Raw genomic sequence first — 15026 nt, 5'->3', positions numbered from 1 at the left:
TGAGTGACCTGGAGTACAATCAGTACATATTCCCCTAGGTACCTGATATTAAAAAGTATCCCTTTTGGCCTCCTTTCCAGGATATAAAGTTTGCTGAACATGATTTCTTTTGTTGACTTCTAAAATTTTACATTCTCCCTCTACCCCATGCCTTGCTGTTCTTGAGTATACATGAAAAAACCCACTTGGAGTGATTCATACCACAATTATCTTTGGACACTGAGACCAACCTTGGGGTTAAGCTTTTAATCTGTTCATTATAGGGAAGGAAAAAATCGTTTCCATTGCTGCAAATCTCCTTAGACCTTGTGATTGCTTCTAGAAAAGATAATCCTATTTGAAGAAATACTGAATGTACAAGACAGTATTGAGTTACATTTGACCTGAAGAGATTCAGAATTTCTTATTGTTAGGAAGATCCCCTGGAGAAGGGCATGGAAACCCGCTCCAGTATTCTTGCCTGGAGAATCCCATGGACAGAGGAGCCTGGTGAGCTACAATCCATGGGGTCGCAAGAGTCGGACATGACTGAGCAACTAAACCACCACCACCATCAGCTTGAGAGTGGGCCTTGGGTTACTCACATGTACTTGCAAATGTGTGAAATGTATTTTGTCCATCTTTTGGTGATATCTGCAATTTTAATGTATGTGCATGCTTAGTTGTTTAGTTGTGTACAACTCTTTGGGACCCCACGGACTGTAGCCCCCCAGGCTCCTCTGCCCATGGGATTTCTCAAACAGGAACACTGGAGTGGGTTGCCATTTCCTCCTCCAGGGGATCTTCCCGATCCAGGGATCGAACCCTTATCTCTTGCACCTCCTGTATTACAAGTGGATTCTTTACCTGTTGAGTCATCACAATTTTTTTTTTTTGAGTCATCACAATTTTAACAAATAAAAGTTAATAAGATCTCCTAGGTCCCACATCTCTGCTGTTAATTTGGCAGTTAGTCAGACCATCTTCTGACGTCACTTGTAGAGGTAATTGGCCCTTGAATTTATGTGTGTGTGTCTTTTCTTCCCAAGTAGACAATAAATTAAGTCAATAAGCACGCTCTTCTGATCCTTGATGAGCAGCACAGTTTTGTACACAGAGGACAGCAAGTTGTGTGGCAGTCCCAAAGGTCTAGTTAAGTGTGTGACAGCCCCAACGGTACAGCACACAAATAGGGGAAGCACAGGCTTCGGCTCCCTACTCTGCCCAGTCTGTGAGGGGCAGGAGTCATGTACAGAAGGAATCTAACAAGTGCCGGTTACACAGAGGAGGCTTAAGAACTGGTGGCCTGGTATTAGTGGTAACCATAATGTAACTATCCCTTAAGGTCCTGCAGTGGCTACAAGGACTTGCTGGTATCTTCTTCACCTGACAGTGGCTTCCCAATGCATGCGTGCGTAGTCTGTAAGTCATGTCCAACTCTTTGCGACCCCATGGACTATAGCCTGCCAGGCTTCTCTGTCCATGGGATTCTCCAGGCAAGAATTCTGGAGTGGGTTACCATGCCCTCCTCTAGGGGATATTCCCGACCCAGGGATCCAACCTGCATCTCTTGCGTCTCCTGCATTGGCACACGGGCTCTTCACCACTGAGCCACCTGGGACTTCCCAGTGGCTGGTGGTAAACACACCCTAAGTAGAGAGGATGATGCTAAAACATCTGTGCTTTTCTTCCTAGTCCCCTTTCAGAACAACCAGACTGTGTGTCTGAGGAGCACTCTGGAGTTCTTTCTATTAATAGTCTCCTCTCTTTTCTCTCCCTCTTCCTTCCCTGTGGTCCTTATTACCCACCTTGTCCCTTCTCCTCCCCTACAGAGTTTCTAAGTTTTTAAGACAAACAGCCTTTTTCTTACAATGTTGGTTGCTTTCTTAACAGTTCGTATTCTTACGCTGAATGACCTCCTTGCCACCAGGGTAGAAGATGAAAATAAAGGGGAAAAGGGACCAAAAATCTTGCATGGCCAAACAGTAACAATGATAAAATCATCATCATCATTGTCGTCTGAATTCTGTACCTGCTACCCAGGGTGAAAGAAGGAAGCAAGGGGGAGATGGGGAGAAGAGTTATGTTGAGTTCAAGTGCTTGGACACGGGAGGAGAAGGAGGGAAAAAGGGAAACAGAAACAGAATCACAGAGCAGACAACAGATTTGTGGTTGTCAAGGGGGAAGCAGAGAAGAGGAGGGATGGATGGGGAGTCTGGAGTTAGCAGATGCCAACTATTACACATAGAATGGATAACTCACAAGGTCCTACTGTATAGCATGGGGAACCACATTCAATATGCTGAGACAAACCATAATGGAAAAGAATATAAAAAATAATGCATTGGCCTCTCCTTTGGGGTCGGCCCGCCCTCACACCTTGAGGGTGTACTTTCCTTTGCTTGCCTAATAAAACTCTGAGCTGTAACCGAGCTGTAACACTGGTCCACCATTTCCAATCTTTGCTGTGGCGAGACAGAACGAGGAAATTACACACTCTCCCGACCTATCTGATGCCATGACCTGGATGTAGCCTGGCGAAAGCAACCTTAGCTCAGCCCCCACGAGATGGAGGCCAAGCACAGCAGAAGCCAAACTTAGTGAAAGCTCACACTGTGGAAGCTGCATGTGATGGAAACGCATCACAGAGCAAGTGACCAAGAAGCCTGTGTGCTGGAAACCAGGACAGCAAAAACAAACTCGGCAGAAAGCTCGTGCAGCTCAGTCTCAGATTCCAGAAGACTCTGGTTAAGCAGTCAAGGTATCAGACCACAACTCTTGGATTCACTAATCACGAGTCAAGCTGTGGAAGAAAACAGAAGAGGACGCTCAATACACCTGTGCACCACTGCGAGATCTCAGATACCCATTCAGGACTACAAATCAGTGTCATTCTAGTGACCATCCCCCAAAATTAAGTTTCTGGGGATAAGCTTTCTAAGGATAGCTCTAAAGAGTCAACACAGCTTGGCAGAAGTTGTTCTCCAAAATAGACAGGAGATACACCACCTGATCCCTGAACAAGGAGGGACTCGAGCCATCCTGGATGAGACATGTTGTTTCTGCATAAGTACCTCCAGCTAAGTTGAAGAAAGTCTCACAGTCCTCAAGAAAAGCATTCAGATCCTACGGGATCTCAAAGAATAAGCTGGAGAACCCTCAGGGTGGCCACAATCTCTCTTTGGGGGATCTTTCTCCTGGCGAAGGGGGATTTGGAGTTGGCTAGTGCTCCTACTAACCCCTACTATCACATTGACACTGCTTATGATTGCTCCATGTATTAAAATTGTTAAACCCATTTTGTCTCTGCCCAGGTCAACAAGATACAAAACGCACTGCTAGTTCAATAAGGATATATAAAACTACACTCAGCCACAGAAAACATCACTCACCCTCAGATGGACACAGCTATAAAGACTCTGCAGTTTGAGACTAGGAAGATGGGGAGGCCCATTGTCCCTCACTGTCCCAGCTCAACAGGAAGTTGAGAGACCTCAATGCCCCTATTCCCAAAGAATTGGGCCTCCCATCTCTTGAGGGGGGGAATGTTAGGTAGTTAGAATAGGAAGAAAGAGTCCAAAATGGTGGTGACTAAAAGACAAAGAAAGGGAAAAACCCACAGAAATGGAACAAAAGAAAATCCACAGACCTGAGAAAATCTGTAGTGAGAACTTCAGGTGAAACAAACATGCCCCCTTCTTGGCTAGCCCAATTTGCACAGGCAGGCTCAGCAGGAAGGAGACAAAATGTATAAAAAGAGGAAGCCAAGTTGGATTGAGGCCTCTCCTTTGGGGTCGGCCTGCCCTCATGCCTTGAGGGTGTACTTTCCTTTACTTGCCTAATAAAACTCTGAACTGTAACTGAGCTGTAACACTGGTCTGCCATTTCAAATCTTTGCTGCGGTGAGACAGAACCAAGGAAATTACACACTTCTGTGACATATCTAATGCTGAACACCTGAAATGTGTCCAGGTTTTTGTCATGAATACAGATGCTATGAACATTTTTAAAAAAAAAATGTATCTATATATAACTGAATCACTTTGCTGAACAGCAGAAATTAACACAACATTGTAAGTCAACTAAGTGTGTGTATGTGCTCAGCTGTGTCTGACTCTTTGTGACCCCATGGACTGTAGCCCACCAGGTTGCTCTGTCCATGGGATTTTCCCAGCAAGAATACTGGAGTGGGCTGCCATTTCCTCCTCCAGGGAAGTAAAAGTCACTCAGTAGTGTCTGACTCTTTCTAACCCCATGGACTGTACCCTGTCAGACTCCTCTGTCCATGGAATTCTCCAGGCCAGAATACTGGAGTGGGTAGCAGTTCCCTCTCTCCAGGACATCTTCCCAATCCAGGAATCGAACCTAGGTCTCCCGCACTGCAGGCGAATTCTTTACCATCTGTCACCAGAGAACCCCAAGTCAATTATACTTCAATTTTTAAAAAATCTAAGAAAGGGGTGGGTGGGAAGAAGAGGAGAGGGAATAGAAGGAAGAGGAGATAGACAAGAAAGAGAAAGAGGAGGAGAAGTTGGATGAAGGAGAGAAGGAGAAGGTTGAGGAGGAGGAGGAGACTGAGGAGGAGGAGGACCACGCTGAAGAGGATGTGGAAGCCTTGGGCTTGAGAAGCAAGCAACGAGATACTGTCCTCGACTCTCAGCCCAGGGTGGCAGATGCCATTTAAGAGTCTGCAAAGGGTTAAAAACAGAAGATGACAGTGCAGTTTATGAGTCAACTGGACTCTGCAGCCATTTAAATCTGGACCACCCTGTTCCCAGAAAGAGGTGGAGGATGCTGACAGCCTTCCATTGTAGAACCCATATTACAGGTCAGGTGCTGTGCCAAGCTGGTGGCAGCAAGTAGGCTGTTTCACCTCTCTAATCTTTAAGCTCTTCACCAGTAAAGAGACAGGAGGGTAACTACCTCACAGATTTGTCCTAAGGACTGAGGGAGAGAATGCATGTAACGGGGTTAATGGCAGTCCCTTACAGGCAGTGAGGCTGCCCCTTCCAGAAGGTGTGGGTGGGACAGGTGAGGAAACTTTTCAAGTGTGTAGATGCCATAAAAGTATAGGCCACTTAGTCTGATAAAGTGCAAAGAGGTATCTATTCAATACTCTTCTTCTGATTCAGTCCCCACCTCATCTTCAAGGGATGAAACAGGGACACTGACCAGGTTAGTTAAACCTCTGTTCCCAGACATCTACATGCATGTGAATCACCCAGGGATAAGTCCGGGGAAATGGAGGGCTGAGAGTCTGCATTTCCAGCAGGCTCCCAGAAGATGCCGATGCAGCCAGTCTGCAGACTGCGTGGTTAAGAAGTAAAGATCTAAGCAATAGCTTTGGTGTGACGAAGCCCCTTGCAACATGAAAGTAACACAGAAATAAGACAAGATATATGACCACTGATTTACTTCCTAATACTTAACTTACTTGCTTCCCAGGTGGCTCAGTGGTGAAGAATCACCTGCCAATGCAGGAGACACAGGAGATGTGGGTTTGATCCTTGGGTTGGGAAGATCCCCTGTAGTAGGGAATGGCAACCCACTCCAGTATTGTTGCCTGGAGAATCCCCCTGGACTGAGGGACCTGGTGAGCTACAGTCCATAGGGTCACAAAGTGTCAGATATGGCTGAGTGACTGAGCATGCACACATTTATTTATTCTTTAAATTTGGGGAGCAAAATCCCATCTGAACAAGTGGGAAGCTTGAATAATGAAACCTTAATAAATAGGAAGGAAGGAAGATGAGATGAAAATGAACTACTTCTAAGGTCATACAGTAAAAGACAATAAGAATTAACAGAATTTTGCCAACTAGAGATTGGTATTTTTGAACTTACTTGCATAAATACATCTAAATCAATTTGAAATTAGCTAACTGTTCATCAAACAGAAGCTGCCAAAGTTCTTGGAATAGATTTTTTTTTAAGAGTGCTTAACATCTCTCCACCTGAATCTTGTTTACATGTTAAATTTGCTCATAGGATTCAAAGGCAAAGACTAATCCCTATCAAAATAGCCACGTTTCCTTCTGAGTTGAATTAATCACGTATGAACAGTTCAATTCCACCCATCAAACATTTGAACATTCTGTACACACTGCGTGTCACCTTAGGTCCTGGAGAGGATGAGAAGAAAGGCACTGAACACGTGTGCTCAGGAGCTTGGGGTGTAGTGGTGGAGATGGACAGTGGAGCCCGCCCCTCATTGTCTATGATGACGGTCAGCACAGAGACTAAGGCACACAGAGGAGGGACACATCTCAGCCTGGAAAGGAAGGAGAAGGCATGGCAGGGAGGGGTAAATCAGGAAAGGCATCCTGGAGGAGGTGATCTGAGCTCCGTCCTGCTTGAGTAACTGGAAGACAGCTTCTGGAAGTTCATTCTTCAAGTCCACAGAACTGGATTCAGGAAGACGGGTTGTTCTCTGGTCTTCCTAGACATGAGCTGCTGGCTAGTAAGTCTTCAGTTCCTTGGCTTCTTTGCCATCTCATACCCTACCTGATCCCATCTCTCCCCACGGCCAACAGGGGGCAGAGGCAGTGGTCCTGAGCAAAAACAATCTCCAGGAATTACACTAATGTACGCAGTCGCATCTCATTAGCATCTCTGCCAGCAGAAAGCACGTGAATAATTCATTGGTTCTGCTCTAGAACGTCTGAGTGGTCCAAACCCCGTCATAGTAAGGGGAAGCCTCAAGAGCTGGGGGAGGGAGGGCTGTGACGAAGCAGCGGCTCCCGGGCTGAAAGGTCTTCACTCACAGACCCACAGTCCTTCTCTGATGGAAGAACAAAATGATGTGGAAGAGAACAAATGCTTTCCCTTCACCCATGAAGGAGACCCCTTTTCTCCTAGAAAGGAGACCCTCTAAAAGAGAGGAAACTGACCAGGGTGACCTACTTTCAAAACAGAATAAAGATTCACTGCCAGGAAACTCTCAATAACTCCAGATCAGCCCTCTCCAAGGCTCCAGGTGTGCTGTACAGACAGCAATTCGTGGCCAAATTAGGACAAGTTCTGCAACACAGAGACCCTGAAAGCACTGTTTGATAAACAGTTTTCCCAAACATCATGGAAATATTTTTGTAATAGCTGACCAAATATCCGGGCACTGTGCCCAGCCAGGTTGACACACAACATAAACCATCACATGGCCCCATTTAGCGTCATGTCACTCTATCCGCCGTCAGCTAAGCTCGACTGGAGCTGGGGACTAAACCTTCCCCGCTGGCTCACTCCCCTGTGAGCTGCCCATGGGCTGGGAGCTCAGCTGGACCCCTGGGATGGAGGTGGGGGACCTGGTTTCTCTCTCTACAGGCTTCCTCCAGCATGATGACTGGACTTAAAAGCAGGTACTCTGGGGCTTCCGAGTGCTTGGCTCAGTGGTAAAGAATCTGCCTACTAATGCAGAAGACATGGGTTCAACCCCTTGTCCAGGATTGCTGCAGAGCAACTGAGCCCGTGCTCTACAACCACTGAGCCTGCGTTCTAGAGTCTGGGAGCCACAACGACTGAAGCCTGCGCACCCTAGAGCCCTGGCACAGAAACAAAGAGAAGCCACTGCAGTGAGAAACCCACGCCTTGCAACAGGAGAGTAGCCCCTGCTCGCTGCAACTAGAGAGAGGCTGTGTGCAGCAACAAAGGCCCAGAACAGCCAAAAACGAATTCCAAACATTACTTAAAAAAGCAGGTGTTCTAGGACTTATTACAATCCCTCCTCTGGTCCAGTTCTTTACATTTATCCCACATGCCAAATACACTTACCATCCCCCAGCCCCACCCAAAGTCTCATCCTTTCACCACACCTGACTTGAAGATCAGGAGCTTATCAAAATAAGGATGAATTTTGAGTTCAAAGAGACAGCCACAAAGTATTCTTTACGGCCCACTGAGAAGTCAGGTGGAATGCCCCTTCCCTGTGAATCTGGGGACAGGGACCTCTAGTTACTATGTGGACAAATGGCAGGTGACAAAGTGATGCTGGGGGCTTCCCAGGTAGTGCTAGTGGTCAAGAACCTACCTGCCAATGCAGGAGATGAAAGAGAAGCGGGTTCAATCCCTGGGTCAGGAAGATCACCTGGGGGAGGGCATGGCAACCTACTCCAGTATTCTGACCTGGAGAATCCCATGGTCAGAGGTGCCTGGCGGGCTGCAGTCCATAGGGTCATATGAAGTCAGATACAACTGAAGTGACTTAGCATGCGTGCGTGCAAGGTGATGTTGGGCCGGTTTCCAGGCCTGAGCTTTAAGGGTGCTTTCTGTTTTCTGTCTCTTGGAACACGTGCTCTGGACCCTGAGCTATCATGAAATCCAATTACCCTGAAACCATCCTGCTGGAGGGGCGAGGGTAGATGTTCCAGTCAACAGGCTTCCAACCACCACCAACAAGGGTCGGGGGTGAGAGAAGCCATCTTGGACCCTCCAGACCAGCCCGGACACCAGCTGAGTAGCGCTGAGTAACCTTAGGGGTAGACCTGCCCAGATTTCTGACTCACAAATTGTGTATTACAACCATTGTTGTTTTAAACCATAGGAATAGATAACAGGAACAAACAGTATTTAATACCTTTTAGTTCTGTAGTTTATAACTCTTGGCTTTAGGTTTAATAGCAGAAAGCTCTTTTCCAATAAAATCTCATATAGAACCCTCATATGTAGAGATCCAAGGAGTTATTTTGCTAGAAGTAAAGTTCCCTCAACCTTTGTATCCCTGCTCCATGGCTAACGTCGCTCTGGAAAAGGTGTTCAGTTTAAGACTGCAAACCAGTCCTACTCCTTGTTTCACAAAGACTGCACTCAAGGTCCAAGGGATAAACAGCTTGCTTTATGTAAGCAGTTCTCAAACTGGTCCCTGGACCAGCAGCATCAACACCATCTGGAAACTTGTCAGAAATGCAAACTCCCAGGCCACATCCCAGATCTACCAAATCGGGGCTCAGCCTTCTGTGTTTTAAAAAGTCCTCCAGGGGATTCAGATGCCTGATCAAGCTTGGGAACCACTACTCTGTACCACAGAGTGAGGTAATACCCCAGCAAAATTTTGACTTGATCCAGCCTAGGTCTGACTCCCAGACATAGCTTTGTGACTGTGAGTGAGATACTTAATGTCTCAGCCTCAGTTTCCCTGTCTGGAAAGAGAATAGAGTAGTAACTACTGTGGACTCCCTCCTCCATTCTTTTTCCCTCCTCTGATGGTCCCAACCCTTCTAGGTAAGACCCAGAAGGAGAGAGGACTCTAAGCCCCAGGCTGATGTGGTGACCCTGAGCTCTGCTGGTAGAGTGGGTGGCTGCCATTGCCTGACTCTAGGTTGTGGAGATCCCTTTTAAGCAACCTTGATTAATTCGAAAAGAGCTGGAGGCAGGGCTTACCTGGTGGTCCAGTGGTTAAGAAGCTGCCTAGCAATGAAGAGACATGAGTTCAGTCCCTGGTCTGGGAAGATTCCACATTCCGCAGAGCAACTCTAGAGCCCTCAAGCTGCAACTACTGAGCTCACACGCTGCAAGTACTGAAGCCTGAGTGCTTAGAGTCCGTGCTCTGCAACAAGACAAGCCACTGCAAGAAGCCCGCGTACAACAAAGAGGACTCCCACTTGCTGCAACTAGAAAAAAGCCCATGCAGCCATGAAGACCCACCATGGCCAAAAATAAAGTTAATAAATCTTTTTTTTTTTTAAGAAAAGAGCAGGGGAAGCAAGGGATATGCAACCAGTGAGATTCAATTAGTGGTGAATGGCTTCACCATAATTTCTGAAAGAAGTCTCTGGCACATGAGTTCAAGTTCACCCCTGTACCCGCCAAGTCCATCCCTGAAACCCCGCCTCTCCCTCTAGTCCTTGTGCCTCTGTCTGTGTCCCAGCCCAAGAGCCCACTGCTCCTCCCAGGCTCCCCCCACCACCTGGACCTCCCTGCAGGAGGAAGCAAGCCAGACCTCAGCTGGTTCTGCCTCTAATGACTATTTTCTTCATTTGCCTGTTTTTCCTTCTTTCTCACCATCATGTCAATACCAGAAGGAGGAGGTTGTCAGGGCAACCCAGTGCGAGTGAGAAGTTCACCCCTGACCAATGCCTGAAGTCTGGCTACAAACACCCACTGAGTTCTTGGCTGCCCTCTGCTTCCTTGAAGCAAAAATGTAAAAAATTTGACATTTTCTGGTTTTCTCCTCTTTTCTGTCTCTCTGATCATCTTAATCAATCTCCTCCCCACCCACCTCAAGTCAACCTGACCTGTGTACATTCTCCTGGATTAACTAGCTCTAACTCCTGTTTCTGCTAACTAGCCTTGATATCTTCTTCTCCCTGACTCAGTACACTGAGACCCTCCGGTACCCCGTTTGATTGGTGTTGCCCACATCACCACACCTCACAAGCTGGTGGGGGAGGAATTAGATGTAGTCCGGCACCAGGAGGGCTGGGGGGCTGTGGCAGATACACAGATGTTGGGCTGGAGGTATTACTGCTTTATTAACCCCAGTCTCCCTGGCTGGTATTTTCTCCATTACAAAACCAGAATGTCAGTGCTCAGAGCTGCCACAGTTGTGGAATGATACCATTTAAAACGAAGGAATGGAGAGAAACACACCAGAACACAGACAGTTAATAAGTCTAGGAGATGAGACAACCATTTGTATACTTTGCTGTATTTTCTGATTTTTTATAATGAGCATACATTACTTTTAAAATATATATTACTTTTCTAGCTCCTTATCCATCAGAGGCCAGACAGAATGAAAACCACAACCATAGAAAACTAACCCAAATGATCACATGGATGACAGCCTTGTCTAACTCAATAAAACTATGAGCCATACCATGCAGGGCCATCCAAGACAGATGGGTCATGCGGGAAAGTTCTGACAAAACATGGTCCACTGGAGAAGGGAATGGCAAACCACTTCAGCATTCTTGCCTTGAGAGCCCCATGAACAGTATGAAAAGATATGACACTGAAAGATGAACTCCCCAGGTCACTAGCTGTCCAATATGCTATTAGAGAAGAGCAAAGAAAATTAGCTCCAGAAGGAATGAAGAGGCTGAGCCAAAGTGGAAACAACACCCAGTTATGGACATGTCTGGTGGTGAAAGGAATGTCCAATTCTGTAAAGAACAATATTGCACAGCAACATGGAATGTTAGGTCCATGAATCAAGGTAACTTGGAAGTGGTCAAACAGGAGATAGCAAGACTGACATTTTAGGAATCAATGAACTAAAATGGACTGGAATGGGCAAATTTAATTCAGATGACCATCATATCTACTACTGTGGGCAAGAATCCCTTAGAGGAAGTGAAGTAGCCCTCATAGTCAACAAAAGAGTCCAAAATGCAGTACTTGGGTGCAATCTCAAAAACGACAGAATGATCTCTGTTCTTTTCCAAGGCAAACCATTCAATACCAGAGTAATCCCAGTCTATGCCCCACTAATGCCAAAGAAGCTGAAGTTTAATGGTTCTACGGACCTACAAGACCTTCTAGAATTAACACCCAAAAAAGATGTCCTTTTCAATATAGGGGACTGGAATGCAAAAGTAGGAAGTCAAGAGATACCTGGAGTAACAGGCAAGTTTGGCCTTGGAGTACAAAATGAAGCAGGGGAAAGGTTAACCGAGTTTTGCCAAGAGAACACACTGGTCATAGCAAACACCCTCTTCCAGCAACACAAGAGACAACTCTACACATGGACATCACCAGATGGTAAATACCGAAATCAGGCAGGTTATATTACATTCTTTGCAGCCGAAGATGGAGAAACTCTATACAGTCAGGAAAAACAAGACCAAGAGCTGACTGTGGCTCAGATCATGAACTCCTTATTGCAAAATTAAGACTTAAACTGAAGAAAGTAGGGGAAACCACTAGGTCATTCAGGTATGAACTAAATCAAATACATTATGATTATACAGTGGAAGTGACAAATAGATTCAACAGATTAGATCTGATAGACAGAGTGCCTGAAGAACTATGGGTGAAGATTCATAACACTGTACAGGAGGCAGTGATCAAGACCATCCCCAAGAAAAAGAAATGCAAAAAGGCAAAATGGTTTTCTGAGGAGGCCTTACAAAAAGCTGAGAAAAGAAGAGAAGGGAAAGGCAAAGGAGAAATGGAAAGATATACCCATTTGAATGCAGAATTCCAAAGAATAGCAAGGAGAGATAAGAAAGCCTTCCTAAGTGAACATTGCAAAGAAATAGAGGAAAATAATTGAACGGGAAAGACTGAGATCTCTTCAAGAAAATTAGAGATACCAAGGGAAAATTTCATGTAAAGATGGGCACAATAAAGGACAGAAATGGTATGGACATAACAGAAGCAGAAGATATTAAGAAGAGGTAGAAAGAATACACGGAAGAACTATACAAAAAAGATCTTAATGACCTGGATAACCACAAAAGTGTGATCACTCACCTAGAGCCCAGACATCCTGGAGTGCAAAGTCAAGTGGTCCTTAGGAAGCATTACTATGAATAAAGCTGGTGGAGGTGATAGAATTCCAGCTGAGCTGTGACAGGGTTGCACTCAATGAGCCAGCAAATTTGGAAAACTCAGCAATGGCCAAGGACTGGAAAAGGTCAGTTTTCATTCCAATCCCAAAGAAAGGCAATGCCAAAGAATGCTCAAACTACCACACAATTGCACTCATCTCACACCCTAGCAAAGTAATGCTCAAAATTCTCCAAGCCAGGCTTCAACAGTATGTGAACTGAGAACTTCCAGATGTTCAAGCTGGATTTATAAAAGGCAGAGGAACCAGAGATCAAATTGCCAACATTTGTTGGATCATAGCCTTGGTTGCTCAGATGGTAAAGAATCAGTCTGCAATGCGGGATGCCTGGGTTCGATCCCTGGGTTGAGAAGATCCCCTGAAGGAGGGCATGGCAACACACTCCAGTATTCTTGCCTGGAGAATCCCCATGGACAAAGGAGCCTGACGGGCTGCAGTCCATGGGGTCTATGCAAAGAGTCAGATACAACTGACAACTAAGCATTCATGCATGTTGGGTCACAGAAAAAGCAAGAGAATTCCACTAAAACATCTACTTCTGCTTCATTGACTACATTAAAGCCTTTGTGTGAATCACAACAAACTGCAGAAAATTCTTCAAGAGATGGGAATACCAGACCACCTTACCTGCCTCCTAAGAAACCCGTATGCAGGTCAAAAAGCAACAGTTAGAACCAGACATGGAACAATGGACTGGTTCAAAATTGGGAAAGGAGTACGTCAAGGCTGCATATTGTCACCTTGCTTATTTACCTTACATGCAGAGTACATCGTGTGAAATGCTGGGCTGGATGAAGCACAAACTGGAATCAAGATTGCCAGGAGAAGTATCAACAACTTCAGATATGCAGATGAAATCACCCTTATGGCAGAAAGCAAAGAGGAACTAAAGAGCCTCTTGATGAAAGTGAAAGAGGAGACTGAAAGAGCTGACTTCAAATGCAACATAAAAAAACAAAGATCATGGCATCTGGTCCCATCACGTCATGACAAATAGATGGGGAGACAATGGAAACAGTGACAGACTTTCTTTTCTTGGGCTCCAAAATCACTGCAGATGGTAATTTCAGTCATGAGATTAAAAGACGTTTGCTCCTTGAAAGAAAAACCATGACAAACCTAGACAACATATTAAAAAGCAGAGACATTACTTTGCCAACAAAGGTCCGTCTAGTCAAAGCTATGGTTTTGCCAGTAGTCATGTTTGGATGTGACAGCTGGGCCATAAAGAAGGCTGCATGCTGAAAGACTTATGGTTTTGAACTGTTCTGCTGGAGAAGACTCGAGATAGCAAGATCAAACCGGTCAATCCTAAAGGAAATCAGTCCTGAATATTCATTGGAAGGACTGATGTTGAAGCTGAAACTCCAATACTTTAGCCACCTGATGAGAAGAGCTGACTCATTGGAAAAGATCCTGATTCTGGGAAAGACTGAAGGCAGGAAAAGGGCATGACAGAGGATGAGAAGGTTGGATGGCATCACCGACTCAATGAACATGAGTTTGAGCAAGCTCCAGGAGATGGTGAAGGACAGGGAAGCCTGGCGTGCTGCAGTCCACAGGGTCTCAAAGAGTCAGACATGACTGAGTGACTGAACAAGAAGAACTTTTTTAACCTTTTGAAATAATTACAGATTTAGGAGAAATTGTAAAAATAGTATAGAAAGTTCTCATGTACCCTCTACTCAGGCATATGTTACTACTACCATAAAAATCAAAACTAAAAAAGAAAAAAAAAAAATACTCCTATACACACAAGAGCCAGTCTGAGAGTTTCCAAAGGCCAAATCTGAGACAATTTGAGAAACAAATAACCACATATAACCCATAGGGGGAGAATGCATGAGTTCATACTAATGTAAATAAATACTTGAATAAGTAAATAAGAAGGAGACGGGACAGTTCTTCACAGTAGATTTCCAATCAATAAATGTAGAAAGAATGATAGAATAGGAAATCAGCAATAGACAAAAAGCACTGTAATAATTGCTGTCCAAAAGTATTATCAATGGATGCTAAATCAATGGGCAAAAGAATGAGAAAGGATATTTGCAGTCTCAAGGTATCTCAAGATAATCATTAATTACAAAAAGAAAAATAGTAACTGAGCAGATCAGTTCAGTTCAGTTGCTCAGTCGTGTCCGACTCTTTGTAACCCCATGGACTGCAGCACACCAGGCCTCCCTGTCCATCACCAACTCCTGGAACTTACTCAAACTCATGTCCATTGAGTCGATGATGCCATCCAACCATCTCATCCCCTGTTGTCCCCTTCTCCCACCTTCAATCTTTCCCAGCATCAGGGTCTTTTCAAATGAGTCAGTTCTTCGAATCAGGTGGCCAAGTATTGGAGTTTCAGCTTCAACATCAGTCCTTCCAATGAATATTCAGGACTGATTTCCTTTAGGATTGACTGGTTGGATCTCCTTGCAGTCCAAAGGACTCTCAACAGTCTTCTCCAACACCACAGTTCAAAAGCATCAATTCTTCGGTGCTGTTTTCTTTATAGTCCAACTCTTACATCCATACATGACTACTGGAA

Source organism: Cervus canadensis, chromosome 22 (genome assembly GCF_019320065.1).
Source record: "Cervus canadensis isolate Bull #8, Minnesota chromosome 22, ASM1932006v1, whole genome shotgun sequence".
Lineage (NCBI taxonomy): Eukaryota > Metazoa > Chordata > Mammalia > Artiodactyla > Cervidae > Cervus > Cervus canadensis.
Note: the sequence above shows the minus strand (reverse complement) of the source record.